This window comes from Aquarana catesbeiana, linkage group LG05 (assembly GCF_042186555.1).
Source record: "Aquarana catesbeiana isolate 2022-GZ linkage group LG05, ASM4218655v1, whole genome shotgun sequence".
Lineage (NCBI taxonomy): Eukaryota > Metazoa > Chordata > Amphibia > Anura > Ranidae > Aquarana > Aquarana catesbeiana.
This window is the reverse complement of record NC_133328.1, coordinates 15,933,278-15,953,102: the sequence shown is the minus strand read 5'-3', so window position 1 is coordinate 15,953,102 and position 19,825 is coordinate 15,933,278. Positions and strand designations below refer to the sequence as shown.

Here is a 19,825-nt window from a genome sequence, read left to right as displayed (position 1 = left end):
TTTGCTTTGACATACATACATGTGTTGTCACCTGTTACGGGAAGTGGGGAAAAAAATGGATCTACTGGCAGGATCAACAGATAATAAAATATGTTGATGGAAACGAAAGCAAAAAAAAATTAGTTTTTTTTTTTTACTGCTAGTGATGGACTGTATCATATAGGTCATTCTTTTATCTATTTTGCCCTGTAGTTATGGAGCGTTCGCCGTCCTCGTCTGGTGACGCTACAAAAGGAACGCAGCTGCAGAACAATCCTCCCCGGGCTCTGCGTGCGATGTCTTCCATCCAGCCCCGGGAGCGAGCTGTCATCCTGCTCAGTGTATTCTGTCCATGTTTATCTGCAGCTCCGTCCCACCGCCCCATCCGCCCCGGACTTCACTCCCAGACCAGCCGCCGACTTCTGCCTCGCTGTCCGCAGTACCTGCCGCCGCCCGTCCTCTGCCAGCACAACCGATGCCAGGCTCATTATTAATCTCTACAGCTGCCTCCCGGCCAGAGAGAAACTTACTCCGAGAATTTACAACTCAGGAACTCAGAGCCGAAGGTATGTCAGCTATTCTATGCATGGAAAATTCTGTGTTCTTCCTATGGACTGGAGTTGGGCTGCGAGGGCGAATCTAAAAGTCATCGCAGATTTTACATAGTTACATAGTTAGTCAGGTTGAAAAAAAAAAAAGAAGTCCATCTAGTTCGACTAATAGAATAAAAAAAAAAAAAAAGATGTGTGTCTGATATAGAACATCGATCTGTTTTTTTTTTTTTGTTTTTTTTAATTATTTGCATTCGGTTGTTTGGAAGCCCACAGAGATTTCCATAAGCCTTGTGCAATCTGTAGACGGTTGCCGGATTGGGTATAATGATCATATGATTGTGTATGAGCATCCTGAGGCCACCGCAGACCTTGCCAGCCCAAGGAGATTATTAGGGATGAGCAGAGTCGTTTCAGAGAGATTGACGTCTGCATTTTTCATGTTAACATTTTTTTTATTCATTTATAAAAATTTTGCAAAATATTACAGAAATTGGCAATTTTGCCTTTTGCATAGCTCCCAACTGTCCCTGTTTTGGAGGGACTGTCCCTGATTTGGAGGGACTGTCCCTGATGTGGAGCAATGTCCCTCTGTCCCTCATTTTGGTCTGATCTATGTGGATGTATATAAAATGCACTTTTTATCTATGAAAAAGTGTTTTCCAGAGCTAAACCTTTCATCTGATTTCTAAATTGCTGCATTTGTAAATTCCAAAAGCCAATATAAAGGAATAGTAGTGGTAAAAAAAAAGCACTTGTGGGTTTAACCAATCTTGTTTTTTTGTACAATTCTCCTTTAAGGGGGTGTGGCAAGGGGGCATGTCCTAAGCCTGCATACTTTTGCTGATAGGTGTCCCTCATTCCCATCTAAAAAAGTTGGTAGGTATGCCTTTTGAGCTGTGAAAATAGTTTGAAAAAACCCATCCACTTTTTTTTAATCGAGTTGTAATTATTTATTATTTTTTTTGGAGGATAGTTGTATACTGTATTTAGGCTGGAGAATTCCATAAGCCCTGTGCAATCTGTTGCCGGATTGGGTAATGATCATATTATTGTGTATGAGCGCCCCCCTCGGGCCACCGCAGACCTTTCAAGCCCAAAGTGCTTATAATGCCGTGTACACACGACCGGACTTTCGACGGACTGAATCCCGCCTGACTTTTGGACGAGACTTTCGACGGACTTCCGACGGACTTCCGTCGAATCGGACTTGTCTACACACGAGATCACACCAAAGTCCGACGGATTCGAACGTGATGACGTACGACCGGACTCGAATAAGGAAGTTCATAGCCAGTAGCCAATAGCTGCCCTAGTGTCGTCTTTCGTCTGTCGGACTAGCATACGGACGATCGGATTTTTCGACTGGACTCGAATCCGTTGGACAGATTTGAAACATGTTCCAAATCTAAAGCCCGTCTGAATTTCGACAGAAAAAGTCAGCTGAAGGTCCGATGAAGCCCACACACGGTCGGATTGTCCGACGGATTCGTTCCATCGGACCAGTTCGCTAGAAAAGTCCGGTCATGTGTACACGGGATAAAGGATGAGTAGAGTAGTTTTGGACAAATTTGGTGTTTGCAGCTATTTTTGTTTATATAACTTTAAATATGTAAATCTATTTGTATAAATTTAGCAAAATATTACCAAAACAGAAATTGTCAATGTTGCTTTTTTTTTTTTGGAGGATAGTTGTGTATTTAGTATGTACGGAGGTCAACTAATGGATCAACTTCAGTACATCCAGCCTGCCCATAGATGGATCGGATCTCAGCTGGTCCCTGCTAAATTGGACGAGATTCGATCTATCTATGCCGGCTTTATAGAAGAAGACATCTTGCATGTGAGAAGTATAACTAACCACTCAAATGGGGTAAAAAATATTTTAAACCCCCTAGAACTCCAGATCCCATGGACCTCCTGTGGGAATGGTATGGGTAGAGACATCTTACAGATAGGAAAACATGACTTGTGTTCAAAAGAGAGAGGCAGATAAACCTTTAAGACAGGTGGATAGGTGAAAACCTAATGCTAGTGGTGATTACTAGGGCCCGAAACGGTCCTGTCACAAGATGTTATAGGCAAGTGGTCCCACCATTCACTGTTCCAACCCTTTTCTTTCCAACCATGACTGTCCCCCTGTGTACAAAGCCAGCTCCATAAAGATGGGGTTTGACCAGTTTCGTGTGGAGGAATTCAAGTGTCCTGTACAGAGCTCTGTCCTCAACCTTACTGATCACATTTGGGATGAATTGGATTGTGACCAAAGTCTTCTCATCCAATATTGATACCAGACCACATAAATGTTTCTTTGGCTAAATGAGCACAAACTTCCCTAGACACCCTCCAAAATTCTTTGGAAAGCCATTCCAGAGGAATGGAGGCTGTCATTGCCACAAAGAGCTCAACAAGCTTATCTGGGTTACAGTTTGAGGAAGGCCCTTCTCTGTTCCACCATGACTGTGCCCCTGTGTACAAAGCCAGCTCCATAAAGACATGGTTATACCTGTTTGGTGTGGAGGAACTTGAGTGTCCTGCACAGAGCCCTGACCTCAACCCCACTGAACACCTCTGGGATGAATTGGAATGCCAATGCCGGGTCTTCTCATCCAACATCAGTACCTGGCTTGACCGTAAAGACATGGTTTGACCAGTTTGGTGCAGAGGAACTTCAGTGTCCTGCACAGATCCCTGATCTCCACCCTAAGGAACACTAATGGGATGCATTGGAACACGCCAGGTCTTCTCAAAAAAAATCTCTATAAGACATGGTTTGATGAGTTTGGTGGATAAGGTTGAGTGTCCTGCACACAGCCCTGGCCTCAACCGTACTGAACATCTTTGTGGTGAATTGGAATGAGGCAGGACTTCTCAATCAACATCTCCATAAAGACATAGTTTGATGAATTTGGTGTGGAGAAACTCCAGTGTCCTGCACAGAGCCCTGACCTCAACCCTGCTGAACACATTTGAGATAAATTGGAACAAGCCAGGTCTTCTCAACCAACATCTCCAGTAAGACATGGTTTCACCAGTTGGGTGTGGAGGAACTCAAGTGATCTGCACAGAGCCCTGAACCCATCCCTACTGAACACTGTTGGGATGAATTGGATTGTGACCAAGGTCTTCTCATCCAACATTGGTACCTGGCCACACAAATGTTCCTTCGGCTAAATGGGCACAAATTCCCACAGACACCCTCCAAAATCTTGTGGAAAGTCTTCCTGGAAGTGTGGAGGCTGTGACAGCTAGAAAGGGAGGCCAACTCCATAATAAGCCCATTGCACAGACATATTAGCCGCCATCATGAATCTGGCTGGGAGCTGTGACCATTCTCATGTCAGCCATTTAGCTCAAAGGAATTCTCCAACGTAGAAGCTCAAAAATGGAGCCTGCACATCACCAAAAACATTACGCTGACTGGCTCTGAGCTCCTCTGTACTTTGAGTGTCCCAGGTGGTTTATCTTCTGTGTGCCTTGGGGCATGTACCTTTCTATTGCCTTTTCCAGCGGATGGGTAAAGTGATTCTTTGGACCCAGTGCTGGGACAAGGTCTGTTAGCACCCAGGTGAAAAAGCCAAGGTGCACCCCTCCCCCATGAGCTGTGAACCACTTCAGCAGCATAGAAATGTCAGGTCCTGCCCTTTTTGTGCCCCCTTTCCTGCTCAAGCGGCCAAGGCCACTCGCCCTGTGCCCAAATGACGCTGGTCACCCTAATATATAAGGCCCCACACAAAGATGGCCACCAAAGGTTTCAGCATCCAATTAGGCAGCTGGTTCCTCTGAGACACCAATGGAGTCCATGAGGGGGCATATCCCTTAACAGACTCCACTCCATCTGTATAATGGCACAGTGCAACCTACAGGATGGAGGGGACATCTGCACCTGTCTACGTACTTACCCCTTGGCCTGGCCCTGTCTGGACACCTTTACCTATTAATCCTGCACAAGGATAAGATATAAAGTACAGGCTGATATCTTTGTCCTGCACTGGGTCTCCATGCCCCCCCCCCCCCCCCAAAAAAATGTATTTCTGAAACGCAAAATAGTCCTTAAAAAGAAGCATAAAAGACGAAATCTACACATCCCAAGTGTTTCATAATTGCGGTTGCACCAAGGTCCTGGGTTCAGCGACTGTCAAGGTGGTACCTGCATGGAGTTATTATATCATGTTCCCTCCTGTATACAGATAATTTAATCCCCTTCCAACCCATGACCTTAGGGGGTGTGTGTGTGTGTGTGTTGGTATGTTTACAGTGAGGACATTAAAGCGTAAGCTCCCGTGGGGTAAAGACTGCTGTGTGAATGCTTCTACGCCCGCAATCAGCGCTGATGCTGATGCAATATAAGTTAATGGGGTCATCCAGGTCTTCTGGCAGCCCATGCGATCCGTGTGTCCTGCTGGCGTCCTGCCGCTTCTCATCTATGAACAGGATGACAGGGGAGGGTGTGCTGGGTGGCTGGTGGCCAGGACTGGCCCCCGTTTTTATACCTTTCTGTAGGATGCTGACGGTTCACACATCCCGGGGACTTCTGTCTGACATAGTACAGTAAGTACCATTTCTAATCCCTCTCCTCAGGGGGGCAGATTGTGATAAGCCGCAGGGGAGCCAGATTTATTCCTAAGTAATATTGCAACCTACTAGAATTAGAATGGGTGGGGTCATGTGACCATTGTGGGCAGTTGGATGTCTTTTTCCACTGTGGAGCTGGGGAGATGTCCCGTGGAGGCTGAAATGCCAGTTGCCTGGCTGTCATGCTGGTGTTTTGTCTTCTGTACTTTTATAAACCCCAGACAAGTCTGGGAATTCTGACTTTTCTCAGGCTTTCACTTGCTGCATGCTTGTTCCAGATTCATTATAGGATACATACTGTGCGCTCGCATCCGCCCCTGTCTCTGAGAATCTTACAATCTAAAGTTCCTAAAAACCAGCACCTTAGACCGCTCAGCCACGCTATCCAAAACCTGGATACAATGGGCCCACGTTACCTTGACTGCAAGATATCAGACTTTTCTTACAAATTTGTTGATGAAGCAGAAACAAATACTGTACAGTGGTACATAAAAACAATGTATTAAAGGTTTATTTATTTATTTATTTATTTATTTTTCTCGTCCTTTCAGTTTTTTCCTATTTTTCTTTTTTTTTTTTTCTCGTCCTTTCAGTTTCCTTCCTCTTTTATTTTTGTTTTCTTCTTTTTCTCATCCTTTCAGTTTTTTTCATCTTTTTCTTCTTATTTTTTCTCTTTTTTTCTCTCTCTCGTTTTTTTTTTTGTTTCTTTTTTTTCTCATCCATTTCAGTTTTTTCCTATTTTTCTTCTTATTTTTTCTCTTTTTTTCTCTCTCTCGCTTTTTTTTTTCTTTTTTTTTCTCGTCCTTTCAGTTTTCTCCTATTTTTCTTGGTTTTTTTTTTTTCTTTTGTCTTTTCTCATCCTTTCAGTTTTTTTCATCTTTTTCTTCTTATTTTTTCTCTTTTTTTCTCTCTCTCGCTTTTTTTTTTCTTTTTTTTCTCGTCCTTTCAGTTTTTCCCTATTTTTCTTGTTTTTTTTTTTTTTCTTTTGTCTTTTTTCTCATCCTTTCAGTTTTTTCCTATTTTTCTTGTTTTTTTTATTTTGTTTTTTCTCGTCCTTTCAGTTTCTTTCCTCTTTTTTTTGCTTTCTTCTTTTTCTCATCCTTTCAGTTTTTTTAATCTTTTTCTTCTTATTTTTTCTCTTTATTTCTCTCTCTCTCGCTTTTTTTTCTTTTTTTTCTCGTCCATTTCAGTTTTTTCCTATTTTTCTTTTTTTTTTTTCTTTTGTCTTTTCTCGTCCTTTCAGTTTCTTTCCTTTTTTTTTGTTTTCTTCTTTTTCTCTTCCTTTCAGTTTTTCTTCATCTTTTTCTTCTTCTTTTTTCATTTTTTTTTCTCTCTCTCGCTTTTTTTATATTTTTTTTTCTTTTCTGCCCTCCATCCCTTATCCCTCTTAAATCCCTTCTTCAAAGAAAAAAAAAAAAATTTTGGAGTGGCTTTGTAATTGTATTCCCCCACCCCCATGTCATACAGTGAGGGGAAAAAAAGTATTTGATCCCCTGCTGATTTTGTACCTTTGCCCCACTAATGATCAATCTATCATTTTAATGGTTGGTTTATTTTAACAGTGAGAGACAGAATAATAACAACAAAAACTAGAAAAAAAAAACGCATTTCAAAAACATTATAAATTGATTTGCATTTTAACCACTTCAGCCCGAGAAGATTTTACCCCCTTACTGACCAGAGGACTTTTTTGCGATTCGGCACTGCGTCACTTTAACTGACAATTGCGCGGTTGTGCGACGTTTCACCCAAACAAAATTGATGTCCTTTTTTTCTCCACAAATAGAACTTTCTTTTGGTGGTATTTGATCACCTCTGCGGTTTTTACTTTTTGCACTATAAACAAAAAAAGAGCGACAATTTTGAAAAAAAATGCATTAATTTTTACTTTTTGCTATAATAAATATCCCCAAAAAATATATATATATATATATATATAAAAAAAACAATTTTTTCCTCAGTTTAGGCCGATATGTATTCTTCTACATATTTTTGGTAAAAAGAAAAAACCCAATAAGCGTACATTGATTGGTTTGCACAAAAGTTATAGCGTCTACAAAATAGGGGATAGCTTTATGGTATTTTTATTATTATTTTTTTTTAATTAGTAATGGCGGTGTTCTGCAATTTTTATCGTGAGTGCGACATTATGGCGGACACATCGGACACTTTTGACACTATTTTGGGACAATTGTCATTAATACAGCGATCAGTGCTATAAAAATGCACTGATTACTGTATAAATGACACTGGCAGGGAAGGAGTTAAACACTAGGGGGCGATGAAGGGGTTAAGTGTGTCCTAGGGAGTGATTCATACTATGGGGGGGGCTACCACTGACATGACAGCGATCACTGCTCCCGATGACAGGGAACGGTGATCTCTGTCAAATCACAAGACCAAATGGGGAAATGCGTTGCTTACATAGGCATCTCCCCATTCTGCCACTCCGTGACACGATCGCAGCGCGCGCCCACAATGCCGCGTCTTACGTACCTGTACGCCCATTTGCGCAGCCGTGCCATTGTGCCGACGTATATCTTCGTGCAATGGTCGGCAAGCGGTTAATGAGTGAAAAAAGTATTTGATCCCCTTCGTAAGACATGACTTAGTACTCGGTGTAGAAACCCTTGTTGGCAATCACAGAGGTCAGACGATTCTTGTGGTTGTTCACCAGGTTTGCACACATCTCAGGAGGGATTTTGTCCCACTTCTCTTTGCAGATCCTCTCCAAGTCATTAAGGTTTTGAGGCTGACATTTGGTAACTCGAAACCTTCAGCTCCCTCCACATATTTTCTATGGGATTAAGGTCTGGAGACTGGCTAAAGTGCTTCATCTTAAGCCACTTTTTTGTTGCCTTGGCCTTGAGTTTTGGGTCATTGTCATGCTGGAATACCCATCTATGACCCATTTTCAATGCCCTGGCTGAAGGAAGGAGGTTCTCACCCAAGATTTGATGGTACATGGGCCCCATCCATCTTCCCTTTGATGCGGTGAAGTTGTCTTGTCCCCTTAGCAGAAAAACACCCCAAAGCATAATGTTTCCACCTCCATGTATGACGGTGGGGGATGGTGTTCTTGGGGTCATAGGCAGCACTTCCTCCTCCTCCAAACACAGCGAGTTGTGTTGATGCCAAAGACCTCGATTTTGGTCTCATCTGACCACAACACTTTCACCCAGTTCTCCTCTGAATCTTTCAGATGTTCATTAGCAAACTTCAGATGGACCTGTACATGTGCTTTCCTGAGCAGGAGGACCTTGCGGGCACTGCAGGATTTCAGTCCTTCACGGCCAGAGGCGTATCTAGGGTATGGCAGCCATGGCAAGTGCCATGGGCGCCATGGGGGGGGGGGCGGCAAAAAAGCACAAAAAATAAAGTCCCACCACCCGTCCTCTCGCGGCCGCCTCCCGCTATATTCTTGTCCCCGGCGCCACGACCGGCCTGCTGGAGCGCAGCGCCGGCACAGCAAATTAGCAAGTGAGGAGGCCAGGAAGGAAGCTAGTGACAGGCGCCCCCCCTGATGGCCGATGAGTTGGTCTGGCCAGAGTGACCGCCCCTGGGTCATCTACGTAGAGATAAAGTAACTGGCGGAGGCGGAGCCTAATGCTCCGCCTACCCTCCTCTGCGCAGCTACTTCGGCTTCTCTTCTGGTGGGTCTCACGGGCCGGGTCGCCCGGTGCTCTGACGTGGTCGGCAACGGACTCTATAGGGGAACATGGAGGCTGGCGACCAGGAGAAGAAAGAGACATCAGAGAGTAGAAAACCAATTGGAACCCCCCCCAGGCAGCAGCAGCAGGTACTAGTACTGTACAGCACCTGTCACCATGATATTGATCATCTTGTGCATGTGTATCAGTAACCAGCACCAACTTCAAAGCATTTGTTACCGCATTTTTGGGTGCTGGTTAGGCCACATTTATGGGTGCTCATGTTACTGCTTTTTTTTAGTTGTTGGTAAGGCCGCATTTATGGGTGCTGATGTTACCACATTTATGGGTGCTGATGTTACTGCATTTATGGGTGCTGATGTTACTGCATTTATGGGTGCTGGTAAGGCCGCATTTATGGGTGCTGATGTTACTGCATTTATGGGTGCTGGTAAGGCCGCATTTATGGGTGCTGATGTTACTGCATTTATGGGTGCTGGTAAGGCCGCATTTATGGGTGCTGATGTTACTGCATTTATGGGTGCTGATGTTACTGCATTTATGGGTGCTGATGTTACTGTATTTATGGGTGCTGATGTTACTGTATTTATGGGTGCTGATGTTACCGAATTTTGGGTGCTGGTGAGGCCGCATTTATGGGTGCTGATGTTACTGCATTTTTGGGTGCTGGTAAGGCTGCATTTATGGGTGCTGGTAAGGCTGCATTTATGGGTGCTGATGTTACTGTATATATGGGTGCTGATGTTACCGCATTTTTGGGTGCTGGTAAGGCCGCATTTATGGGTGCTGATATTACTGCATTTTTGGGTGCTGGTTAGGCCGCATTTATGGGTGTTGGTAAGGCCACATTTATGGGTGCTGATGTTACTGTATTTATGGGTGCTGATGTTACCGCATTTTTGGGTGCTGGACAGGGGCGCAGTTTCAGTTCTTGCCATAGGCGCCATTTTCACTAGATACGCCTCTGTTCACGGCGTAGTGTGTTACCAATTGTCTTCTTGGTGACTATGGTCCCAGCTACCTTGAGATCATTGACCAGATTCTCCTGTGTAGTTCTGGGCTGATTCCTCACCGTTCTCATGATCATTGAAACTCCACAAGGTGAGATCTTCCATGGAGCCCCAGACTGAGGGAGAATGACGGTTATTTTGTGTTTCTTCCATTTGCGAATAATCGCACCAACTGTTGTCACCCTCCCACCAAGCTGCTTGGCGATGGTCTTGTAGCCCATTCCAGCCTTGTGTAGATCTACAATCTTCTCCCTGATGTCCTTGGACAGCTCTTTGGCCTTGGCCATGGTGGAGAGATTGGAATCTGATTGCTTCTGTGGAGCTTAGTGTTAAATTGAGATTCCTATTTTTGCATTATTATGTAATAATGATGTATTAACGGACAATCATATTATACACAGCGGGTAAAATAAGTATTAAACACGTCACCATTTTTCTAGGTAAATCTATTTCTAAAGGAGCCATTGACATGAAACTTTCACCACATGAAACTTTTGCCCCTTGTCAGTGCAAATGAATATCAGCTGATGGCCTATAAAAAGGTGTCTCATTATCAAGGTGTCACACAAGAAATCGATTTTTGGATCAGTGGGCATTTTTGTGTATTAGGGAATGCAATTGCTTGTATAATTTTAATATAATTTATTGCTTTAAAGTGATATTAAAGTATTGTTGTTTCCTTTACTTTTTATTGATAAGTATTTCAAAGAAGTACAAAAGCCAACTAGAAAACATGTGGCAGAAAAGGTTGGATTTTTCTAATAACTAACATTTTCTACCTGCCTGCTCTGTGTAATGGTTTTGCACAGAGCAGCCTCTATCCTCCTCTTCACAGGTTTTCCCCCGCTGGCATTCTTGGCCCCTTCCATCTGCCAAGTGCCCCCAGAACAAGCAGCTTGCTCTGGGGGCACCCAAGCAGGCTCGCTCCCGAGCCGCGGCTCCGCGTGTCCCTTCACACACACAAAGCTGCAGCTCAGCCCCGCCTCCCCCTCTCCCCTCATTGGCTCAATGGCTCCCGCTGCTGCCCCAGCCAATGAGATGTGAGAGTTCCCGGAGAGCTGAGGCTCTTGTGCACATCGCTGGATTGAGATGGGGCTCAGGTAAGTTTTGGGGTGGGGGAGGGGGCTGCTGAACATAGAATGCATAAAGGTAAAAAAACCTTCAGCCTTTAGAACCACTTTAACCGCTTCAATACCGGGCACTTTCCCCCCCCCCTTCCTGCCCAGGCCAGTTTTAAGCTTTCAGCGCTGTCGCTTTTTTAAATGACAATTGGGCGGTCATGCTACACTGTACCCAAAATAAATTTTTATCATTTTATTCCTTTTTTTTGGTGGCACTTAATCACCACTGCGGTTTTTATTTTTTGCTAAACAAAAAAAAAAAAAAAGGAAAATTTTGAAAAGAAACGTTTTTATTTCTTTTATAAATTTTTGTAAATAAGTAAGTTTTCTCCTTCACTGATGGGCACTGATAAGGGGGCACTGATGGGCACTAAAATGCAGCACTGATGGGGCACTGATAGGCGGCACTGATGGACACTGATAGGTGGCACTGATGGGCACTGATAGGTGGCACTGACGGGCACTGATAGGCGACACTGAACACTGAAAGGCTGCACTGATGGGTACTTATGGGTGGCACTAGACACTGATAGGTGGCACTGATGGGCACTGATGAGGTGGCACTGATGGGCACTAATATGTAGCACTGATGAGCACTAATATGCAGCACTGATGGGCACTGATAGGGGGCACGGATGGGCACTGATAGGTGGCACTGATATGCAGCACTGATGGCATTGATAGGTGGCACTGATGGGCACTTATAGGTGGCACTGATGGGCACTGATAGGCGACACTGGGCACTGAAAGGCTGCACTGATGGGTACTTATGAGTGGCACTAGACACTGATAGGCGGCACTGATGGGCACTGATAGGTGGCACTAATGGGCACTGAAAGGCTGCACTGATGGATACTTATGGGTGGCACTGATGGGCACTGATGGGCACTGATGGGTGGCACTGATGGACACTGATAGATGGCACTGATTGGCATAATATATGGGCACTAAGTGGCATCCCTGGTGGTCATGGGTGGCATACCTGGTGGTCATCCATTGTGGCCATCCCTGGTGGTCCTGGGTGGGCATCCTCGGGGGAGGCTGCACCGATAATCAATTAGCGCAGACCCCCCCTGTCAGAAGAGCAGCCGATCGTCTCTCCTCTACTCGCGGCTGTCAGACGCAATATAGGAAAAGCCGATACACGGCTTTACCTGTTTACACCGTGATCAGCTGTGATTGGACACGGCTGATCACGTGGTAAAGCGTGCAGTGTGTCGGACTGACACCCCACACCACTGATCGCTACGCTATGCCCCCACGTGCGCGCGCCAGCTTGTTATCCTGAAAGACGTCAAGATAACGAAACCACCGGTGGCCGTCATTCTGCTATAGACCGGGTGGGAAGTGGTTAAATGAAAAATTAAAAAAAATAAAAATAATTTAAGTTCCTTATCTCACATACTGTATATACTGTAGATATACACGCTTGGGCCAATTAGGCCCTGTTGTTCACACCTGAGCAACGCATCACTTTTTTTTGCAGTTTGTATGGCTGAAATCGCATCGCGTTCGCACCAAAATGGTGCGGGGCATTTTTTTCGGTCCGCACTGGAATCGGATCGCAGGGGTGAGATCCGATTCCTGTCTGATTTCACAGATCACAATTTGCGAACCGATTTTGGGGGGGGCTGTCGTTAACCTAAATTGACACCCACATCGGTTCGCAAATGTCAGTGTGAACTGCCTGCGAATCATAGGCGATGCGAGAATACAGTAGACATGTGCACTGACAAAAAATTTGTTTTTGTTTCATTCGTTTTTTTTTTTTTTTTTTTTTTGCTTTTTTCGGAAATTCGAAAATTCGGAATTCGGAAATCCGAAAATTCTAATTTTCCGAATTTTCGAATTTCCGAAAAAAGCAAAAAAAAAAAAAAAAATAATGAAACAAAAACAAATTAATTTTTTGTCAGTGCACGTGTCTACTGTATTTCCGCATCGCCTATGATTCGCAGGCGGTTCACACTGACATCTGCAAACCGCTGCGGGTGTTAATTTAAGTTAACAACCCCCCCCCCCCCCAAATCGGTGGTCATGAAGAGGGGTAAATCTTCCAGAGCTAAAGTGGTTACATTTTTTATTTATTTATTATTTTTTTTTATTTATTTATTATTTTTTTTATTTGTGTAGTTTGTACTTTTTTTTTTTTGTTCACTTTTATTGTTATCACAAGTAATGTAAACACCCCTTGTGAAAGCAATAGGCAGTGACAGGTTCTCTTTACTGGGATCTATTAGACAACCAGATTTCTCCTCTGCCTTTAAAAGCTTTCAAGATCAAACCGAGATCAGTCTGATTGGATGAATTTTATTAACCACTAACAGTTTGTTTATAGATAAATAAGTTCAATTCTAGTGGGGTATAGGAGGCATTGCCCACATTCCTAATATAAGACTCAGAAAACAACCCTCCAGCGGGACTTTAAAGGGCAATGACTCCAGAGAAAGGCGTATGCAAAAAATAGATAAAAAGTTATAAATGTAATAATGCAAAATCTAAAAATATAAACACAACTTTTGCTGTATCAACAATTTACAAAATTACAATTGATATAACATGTTGTTCATAATGATATAAAAAAAACACCCCCACAAATTTACATCACTCATGTACAAATGGACAAAGTGATACTCAACGCGTTTCAAGGTCATGCGTCTTCATCAGGACCAAGTGGTATGAATATTTATGATATCTACAATTCATAAAGAGAAACAATATGTAAAGAATATATGCATACATATAATTATATAGTATATATATTAACTGCTTGCGGACCAGCCACCGCAGTTTTACTACATGATCTCGTGGGGTTTGCATAGCGGGCGCGCACGCGCCCGCCGCCGGCTCCGTGAGTCGGATCGCAGGTCCCGCAGGCTCGATGTCCGCGGGGATACCCACGATCGTCTCACAGAGAGGAAGAACTAATGTAAACAAGCATCTCCCCGTTCTGCCTAGTGACAGGACACTGATCACGGCTCCCTGTTAATCGGGAGCGGCGATCAGTGACGTGTCACACATAGCCACGCCCCCACAGTTAGAATCACTCCCTAGGACACATTTAAACCCTACAGCGCCACCTATTGGTTAACCCCTTCACTGCCAGTCACATTTACACAGTAATCAATGTCAATTTTAATCGCACTGATCACTGTATAAATGTGAATGGTCCCAAAAATGTGGCAAAATTGTCCGATGTGTCCGCCATAATGTCGCAGTCACGATAAAAATCGCTGATTGCCGCCATTACTAGTAAAAAAATATATATATATATCAATAAAAATGCCATAAAACTATCCCCTATTTTGTAAACGCTATAACTTTTGCGCAAACCAATCAATAAACGCTTATTGCATTTTTTTTTACCAAAAATATGTAGAAGAATACATATAAATAAACTGAGGGGAAAAACATGTTTTATATATTTTTTGGGGATATTTATTATAGCAAAAAGTAAAAAAATAATGCGTTTTTTTTTTTTCAAAATTGTCACTCTTCTTTTGTTTATCGCGCAAAAAATAAAAACCATGGAGGTGATCAAAGAAAGCTCTATTTGTGGGGGGAAAAAAGGACGTCAATTTCGTTTGGGTACAGCGTCACATGACCGCGCAATTGTCAGTTAAAGCGACGCAGTGCCGTATCGCAAAAAGTGCTCCGGTCTTTGGCCAGCCAAATGGTCCGGGGCTGAAGCGGTTAAATACATTGTCTACTGACCATGTAGAAGCGGGTGTCTTGGTATGTCACATCAAGAAATTTTGTATAAAAAAAAGGGGAAGAAAAACAAGAGGATATGGCTGTGATAGCCTCACAGCGCCCAGAGAGGATGGGGGTGGGCACGGCCAACCCAGCAACGGCCAAAAGGGGGGGGGAAGGGGGCGGCAAAAGAGAGGAGAACCCCAACCGCAGACCAGGCAGTCCGCAACAGAATGAAGACGACGTAAATCTAACAATAAGTATACAAATAAATTAGTGGATGGTAATATATACACATATAAGTGACATGCATATACAAAATGTATAAAAAGCCCCAAAGCCACTCAAAGAGAGGGAAAAAGGAGGGGAAGGGAGGAAAGAAAAAGGGGGGGGGGGGGCAAAGAAAAGTGGGAAGGGGGGGGGGAAAGAGGAGGGGAGAAGGGAGGGGAAAAAACGGAAGGGGAAAAGGGAAAGAGAGTTTTTCCTCTAGCGGGGTAACTAAACCCACCTCACCCGATAGATACAGAGGGTTTTTGACGAAATTCATGAAAAAACAAATTTGTAACTAAATGAATTGCACATGTCTATCATTTAGCATTTACTTCCTGGAGTCCACCTGCCCTTAGCTCAGGCCTGCAGGCAGGAAGGGTGTGCTTAGCTGAGAAAGCCCCTCCTCCCATGAAGACTCCTGGGATGTATGACGTCATTGTGGCCTAGGCTAGAAACCAGGAAGTAACAAAAAAAAAGTTTAAAACAAATAAATATAATCTCTCTTCCTATTTATTTACTAATGTTAGCAGCATAAGGATTAAATATTGTTCATGTTGATTGAGAGAGTGAAGTTCCGCAAAAAAAGTAAAGCCGTCATTGGCTGACAGTCAGCTTATAAAGTTACTTAAATTGGCCGTCATTTTTTGGATGATTGTCCGCCAGCAGCGGGAGGTTTGGCAGTGCCGGCGGTCGGACGTGACTCAGAGGCGGTGACTTGGAGCCTACAGACAGAATTCCTATATATTCCTAATGAATCATATAGTGGGCGAGCAATTACACGGCGGCGGCGGCGGTCCTCTCCCTTCCTCCTCTAATAACAGCGCCAAGGCCACAAATCTGCACCCCTCCTGCCAGCACAGCCATGAGCTCCACTTACCAACATCTGGCAGTCGTTACTGGGCCAGGTTTCCGCTCGCTAACGGTCGCAAGAGCGGTCAGCGGGCACTGACTTCGTGCCGGTCATGACCGGTCCAGCTGTGGATGGAACACAACGAGGAGTCATGGACAATCTGTTTGATCACTATGGAGAAAAATGTTTCCATACATCTATTACACCCCAGTAGATATTTGAAAAAAAAAAAAATACATCTAATAAAATACATAAAATAAAATTAAAAAAAAAAATGTTAAAAGTAAATAAAATAAATAATACAATAAAAAAAAATTACTAAAATAAAATAAAAAAATAATACAAATGAAAAACACTACAAATAAAATAAATAATAAAATAAAATAATAATAAAAAAAACTACAAACAAAATAAATAATAAAATAATACTAAAATAAAATAAATAATAAATAAAAAAATAGTAAACTAAAATAAAATAAAAAAATGAAAAAAAATTCTACAAATAAAATAAATACTAAAATAATACTAAAATAAAATAAATAATAAAATAAAAAAATACTAAACTAAAATAAAATGAAAAAAAAAACTACAAATAAAATAAATAATGAAATACTAAAATAAAATAAATAATAAAAAAATACTACAAATAAAATAAATAATAGAATAAAAAAATACTAAACTAAAATAAAATAAATAAAATGAAAAAAATACTACAAATAAAATAAATAATAAAATGAAAAAATACTAAAATAAAATAAAATAAATAATATAATAAAATAAATGAAAAAATGCTACAAATAAAATAAATATTAAAATAAAATAATACTAAAATAAAATAAATAAAATGAAAAAAAAAAAATACTACAAATAAAATAAATAATAAAATAAAAAATCTGAAAATAAAATAAGAAAACAATAAAAGTCAATAAAATAAAATCAATAATTACAAAAGACTAAAAGTAAATAAAATAAATAATAAAACAAAAAATACTAAAAGAAAATGAAATAAATAATATAAAATAAAAAATACGAAAAGAAAGTAAATAATACATTTAAATAGAGACCCAAATGAACACCTGTCTGTATCCTGTCCACGCTTCTTCTTTTAGGAGCCATATATAGAGACCTGTATTGTAAAACAGTTTATCTATTTTATCAACCCCTTCATGCCTCAAGGGAAAACAAATCTTTAAGTTGAACTGAAGGCAAACATTTTTGTTTAACTCATTAAAAACACACCGATCATGACTTTTGACCCTAATACTAATCTAGTTCAAGCTCTGATCTAGCCTTTGTATCCTTATTTTTTATTTATAATTCAAATTATTAATAATATATACTGTGCTGCATAAAAAAAAAAAAAATATATATATATATATATATATATATATATATACCCACACTATATTGGCAAAAGTATTGGGACGACTGCCTTTACACACACATGAACTTTAATGGCATCCCAGTCTTAGTCCGTAGGGTTCAATATTGAGTTGGCCCACCCTTTACAGCTATAACAGCTTCAACTCTTCTGGGAAGGCCGTCCACAAGATTTAGGAGTGTGTCTATGGGAATATTTGACCATTCTTCCAGAAGAGCATTTGTGAGGCACTGATGTTGGATGAGAAGGCCTGGCTCACAGTCTCCGCTCTAATTCATCCCAAAGGTGTTCTATCGGGTTGAGGTCAGGACTCTGTGCAGGTCAGTCAAGTTCCTCCACCCCAAACTCTCTCCTCCACGTCTTTGTGGACCTTGCTTTGTGCACTGGTGCGCAGTCATGTTGGAACAGGAAGGGGCCGTCCCCAAACTGTTCCCACAAAGTTGGGAGCATGAAATTGTCCAAAATGTCTTGGTATGCTGACGCCATAAGAGTTCCCTTCACTGGAACTAAGGGGCCAAACCCAACCCCTGAAAACAACCCAACACCATAATCCTCCCTCCACCAAATGATTTGGACCAGTGCACAAAGCAAAGTCCATAAAGACATGGATGAGCGAGTTTGGGGTGGAGGAAGTTGACTGTCCTGCATATACACAGCTGTACACAGTTCAGTGTCTTTTTATTCTGCATCAAAAAACGCATTGACAGTGTTTGACATGGATACCGATGGCCCCAGTTCACACCAGTGCAGTCAACAAAAGTAGAACACGTTGCATGTTTTCCTGTATGGAATGCATCTGGAATGTGGCAAAATGCATAAAAAACACATCAGAACGCACAGGAGAAAAAAAAAGAGTAAAATTGGAATGCATCCAAAACACATAAAATGCGTAAAAAAATGTGCATGCAGAAATGCACCCGGAAGGCAGAAATTGTGGTGTGAACCGGCCTTGAATGCATTCAGGTAACGATTGTCCCAGGAGCGGAGTGCCCCTTTAAGGCTGGATGTTTAAACTTCAACACTCACATGTGGGAATAATAAAAATCCATTCACGGAAAAAAACGCTTTCCTTGTTCATGAAATGTTGTTATGTAACAATTTATAAATATTCGTCTTCTTCCCTCCGCCCCCCATATCGCCGCGGCCTTCATCTTATCTTTACATCGCTTCCCAGAATCCTCCTCTTCTTCTTCCCGCACAACGCTCTTCTCTCCCTTTATGGAAAGTAAAAACTTTTCCCACTGGACCCCCCCCCCCCCTCTAGAGCCGTCCTATCGGTCACAGAGGCTGTAGCGGTGCTCATTAACCTTTAACCCCCCCCCCCCGGGAGATTTTCGGCTGTGATACCAAATATTTTCTCAAGCTCACAAAAGGAGTTTTCATAATCTGATAATTTGTTCCATCGAGTTCTTTGTTCCGTTCTTCTATTTATTTTTTTTTGTTTGTTTGTTTATGTGTTTTTCTTCCTCTTATGATTCTTTGGAATTTATACTTTACCATCCCCCGACTCTCCATGTCCTTTAAAGGGAAGTTTTTTAGTCTTTATGAAGATTGTTGAATATAAATGTGAGTGGGATTAGTGCAACGCCATCCATGTAACACAAGAGGGCCCCACCCCCACCTTCTCCGGCCCCCACTGAACTCACCTCCATGGGTGACCAGCCAGGCGGGACGGGACCAATCAGGGCTTCAGGGACGGATCAGAGCAATTCTTATTGGTCACGATAAAAATCCCCCCCCCCGCTGAAATCCCCGCTCCCGGAATAAATATTTGCCCTTCATCCCCCAAATCCCCCCCCTACCTCCCAAAAAAAGATCACCCCACCCAGCACAAATCCTCTACCCCTCAAATTTCCCCTCTGAGTACACAGAAGCCCACTCCAAGCCCCCCCCCGGACAAATTCTCCCCATAATTCCCCCTCCTAGTACACATCCTCCACCCCCCACTCCAAATCTCCCCCCCTCCAGCTCCAGTTCTCACCCCCCCAATCCTCCCTCCTAGCACAAGTCCTCTACCTCTCAAATTTCCCTCTAAGTACACATCCCCCGCAGCACGCATTCTCCCCCCAATCCCTCCTTCTAGCACAAATTCCCCCACCCTCAAATTTCCCCTCTAAGTACACGTCCCCCCCAAACCTCCCTCCTAGCACAAATCCTCTACCCCTCAAATTTCCCCTTTGAGTACACCCCCCCCAACCCCCCACTCCTAATCCCCCCCCAACACAAGTTCTCCCCCCAATCCCCCCCTCCTAACTCAAATACTCTTTCCCGTCAAGCCTCCCCTCTGAGTACACCCCCCCCCAGCACCAATTCTCACCCCCCAATCTCCCCTCCTGGCACAGATATTCTACCCCTCAAATTTCCTCCTCTGAGTATACATCCCCCCCTCCAAAACTCCCAGCACAAACTTTCCCCCAATTATACCTCCTAGCACAAATCCTCTACCCCTCAAATTTCCCCTCTGAGTACACCCCCCCCCGCCCACTCATAATCACCCCCCCAACACAAATTCTGCCCCAATCCCCCCTACTAGCACAAATTCCCCCACCCTCAAATTTCCCCTCTGAGTATACATCCTCTCCACCCCCCCCTCAGCACGCATTCTCCCCCCAATCCCCCTACTAGCACAAATTCCCCCACCCTCAAATTTCCTCTCTAAGTACATGACATCCCCCCTCCTAGCACAAATCCTCTTCCTCTCAAATTTTCCCTTTGAATACACATCCC

The 19,825-nt window shown here is 42.8% G+C and overlaps 1 protein-coding gene across 2 annotated transcripts in view; it reads left to right on the top strand.

The window, feature by feature from the left end:
• The first annotated feature begins 246 nt into the window (after nucleotides 1–246).
• GJC2 (gap junction protein gamma 2) overlaps nucleotides 247–19,825 on the top strand; it is a 111,371-nt gene continuing 91,792 nt past the window's right edge. The window contains exon 1 of one of the 2 annotated variants that reach the window (XM_073629470.1): nucleotides 247–545. The gene's annotated coding sequence lies outside the window, so the exon portion shown is untranslated. Of the gene's footprint in view, nucleotides 546–4,996; nucleotides 5,082–19,825 lie in introns of those variants that run through there. The other variant, XM_073629471.1, reaches the window with a different exon arrangement.